We start from the raw sequence: 3,380 nt of genomic DNA, 5'->3' as shown, positions 1-3,380 counted from the left end.
ACATGGTATGGAATGTCCCTTTGGCCAGTTTGGGTCAGCTGTCCTGGCTGTGCCCCCTCCCAGCTTCTCGCTGGCCGGGCGTGAGAAGCTGGAAAGTCCTTGACTAGTGTAAGCACTGCTCAGCAACAACTAACACATCAGTGCGTTATCAACATTATTCTCATCCTAAATCCAAAACACAGCACTGTGCCAGCTACTAGGATAGAAAACTCTGTCCCAGCTGAAACCAGGACAAAAACACAACCTTTTTTCTTTTTTTTTTTTCCCCCCTCCAAGTGAGACATTTTTAAGAATCAGCAGTGCAAGTTTGGTGCTAGAGTTGCAAAAGTTATATCATCCAATTCTTACCTAACTGCTCCAGTAGATTTCTAAATCCAACCCACAAATCTTCACAAGCCCATTCTGCTAATGGAACGGGGCTGCCTTCTACCAGAAAGTTTCTCCTTGCACCCAGGATCTGCTGCCGCCGATGCTGAGGTGGTTTGAGCCCTCACAATGCAGCATAACTGGTATTTGTACATAGGTATAAAGCATTCCCTAAACTATGTCATAGCAGGGCCCAATCTCAGCGGCATATTTTGAGGACACCTTTTAGAGCTTTTAGGGGTAGTTTCCCATCCACTGTCTCTAGCAGCACAGTGGCTAAAGCTGTGACCTTTGACAAGGAACCTCTGTCAGATTCCTGCCTTTGTTGAGGGAGACTTGAACCTTAATTACCACTTCCTTGGTAATTGCTGTAATCAGGGTAGGTGGCTCAGTTCCTCCTGATGAGGTTATTTTCCTGGAGCTTGCAAGGTGGAATATTCACCCAGCTGGGAAGACCACAGTGCTGTAGCCCCTGAATAGCAAAGGGAGGGGGGGAACCTTGAGTTTGCTCCAGTGAGTGCATGGATAAAACATTCATTAAAGCAGCAGCTGGAAGAGACTGAAGCACAGATGCGTTCATGGGCCCGCCGAGGGTTTGCTCCATACAGAACAGCCCAGCTTCAAAGGAAGGAGCAAGAGCACTACTCCAGAATACCCTGGACCCACTGCCAGAGCATTTACATCTTCGGTGAGAATCAGCAACAGAACAAGGAAATACCTGCACTGAAAGGAACATTTCACACTGTGGGTTCATTATTTGACTAACACATCCAAAAGCATCCACCAGCTCAAATAGGAGGCATCTGTTAACCAAGAATGCCTTAAAAAAAAACCCCTTCCTGTTAAGTGGGAGCTCTAAGGCAGGTACGCTGCCTGTGTCATAAATCACAGTGCTGCCTTTTAGATCTGCTTTGTAGGTAGCTTTCTAACGCAGTGTATGAGGATTGTGAGATTCTTGGGCAAAACAGTATCATCTGTTGTGCCAGGTGCTCCCATTTCACCTCAAAACAGGAAGAAAACCAAACCATACCAGGTGAAGCTGTACAGACGTGAGTCTGTCAGCCCCGTAGCCAGGCGCAGGGCAAGGTGGTTTCTCAGGGACTGTCCAAATATCAAAACCAGCGGAGTCCCCGAGACAGCATCACTTGTGAGACAGGTAAATTCCCATAGCCAAGTCATTAGCAGCAGAACATCTGAAGACAAGCGGGCATGCTGACAGCCAGAGAGACTCTGCTCTGGCCGAACAAGGAAAGTGCATCCTACAGCAGATGTGGGGAAAGGCAACAAAGCAACGTTGATATCAGTCATATCCCCAGGAAAGCTTGGAGCAAAGCAGGAATGCCAATTTTCACCACAAAACGTGTGAAAAACTACCTCATCATTTTAATTTGCTATTAAGACTTTGGAGACAGTGGAGACGTTTCTGTACTGACCGCTCAGAGCAATGAGGATTGTCTGTGGTATTCCACCACGTATCCTTTCAATGTACCCCAGGTTACTTGCAGCAACTTTGTGCAGTTTCACCGAGAGACTCTAGTCAGCTTGGTGAAGCCAATCAGCCATTCCAGAAAAACTACAAATAGTCAAGGAAAGAGAGCGAGCTGTAAGTGGAAGGCATAGGAAGGCAACTTGAAACAAAATGCCCCTCACCACCCAGTGCAGCTTTAAAACGTGCTGGGAATGCAAGGTAAAGGGCTCCCCAGCTGCAACCAGGAGATTCAAATCAGGATTGAATTGTTTCCTGAGGGTACACCGTGCATTTGGAAGTGAGTTTTATCTGCTGAATAAGTAAGTCCTTACGTTACGGCACAGTAGCAGATCTATTTCCCCAAAACCACAAACGCATTTACAGTCTCGGCTTGGAGATGGGAGGAATACGCACTCCACTGAGACTCAATCAGCAGATACGCTTTGGCTGCTAGTTGCTCCCAGAGTTGCACGGAGTTCAAATTGTCAGGTTACCAGGAATACCTGGGGGCTGTGTCCTGTCATCACAAGACAGACTTGCACTTGAGCCAGCACCAACCCTCCTGCAGCGTACCCCACAGACTTGAGACAACATGCAGAAGAACAGCTCTGCCAATTCTTTGTATACGGGAGACCAAAGAACATCTTGTAACATGTTACTACATAAGCAGGTTTTGGCATTTTTCCATTTTGCTATCTTGATTGTGAAAAAAGGAACATTACTGTAATTTTTCAGCAAAGAAGAGCACATTTGAGAGTATGCTTTCTGTGTGCATGTGTGTACATATATTCAGAGCGAGAGAGAGAGAGAGAGGGATATATTCAGAGCGAGAGAGAGAGAGAGAGAGGGAGGAAGAGTGTAATATCCAGGAACACGAAGAAAACTGTGTGATGGAAAACAACTGCAGATATGTCCAAATAAAGCCTACCTGTTGTGTGATGTCTTGATGCTCTTTCGCTTTCCAGTGACCACAGCAGCACTGTAAGCCAAAATTTTTGCTCTCCTCTACCACCTTTAAAACTGCAGTTTCTCCCTTCTCAGCCAAGCTTGCATGTATATTTTAAGTGTTTATTCAGTGTCAAGCACTGTTACATAAGCTTTGTGGTATACAGAAGTTCTGCCAACACGGAACTTTTAGTTGCTCATTCAGTGCCCTGATTCCAGGCGAATAGAATAGACTAGACTATTTCAGTTGGAAGGGCCCTACAACGATCATCTAGTCCAACTGCCTGACCACCTCAGGGCTGGCCAAAAGTTAAAGCCTGTTATTAAGCGCATTGTCCAAATGCCTCTTAAACACTGACAGGCTTGGGGCATCGACCACCTCTCTAGGAAGCCTGTTCCATGGTTTGACCACCCTCTCGGTAAAGAAATGCCTCCTAATGTCCAGTCTAAACCTCCCCTGGCGCAGCTTTGAACCATTCCCATGCGTCCTGTCACTGGATCCCAGGGAGAAGAGGTCAGCACCTCCCTCTCCACTTCCCCTCCTCAGGAAGCTGTAGAGAGCGATGAGGTCGCCCCTCAGCCTCCTTTTCTCCAAACTAGA

This window comes from Aptenodytes forsteri, unplaced genomic scaffold (assembly GCF_000699145.1).
Source record: "Aptenodytes forsteri isolate BGI_AS27 unplaced genomic scaffold, ASM69914v1 Scaffold229, whole genome shotgun sequence".
Lineage (NCBI taxonomy): Eukaryota > Metazoa > Chordata > Aves > Sphenisciformes > Spheniscidae > Aptenodytes > Aptenodytes forsteri.
This window is presented reverse-complemented; position numbering follows the sequence as displayed.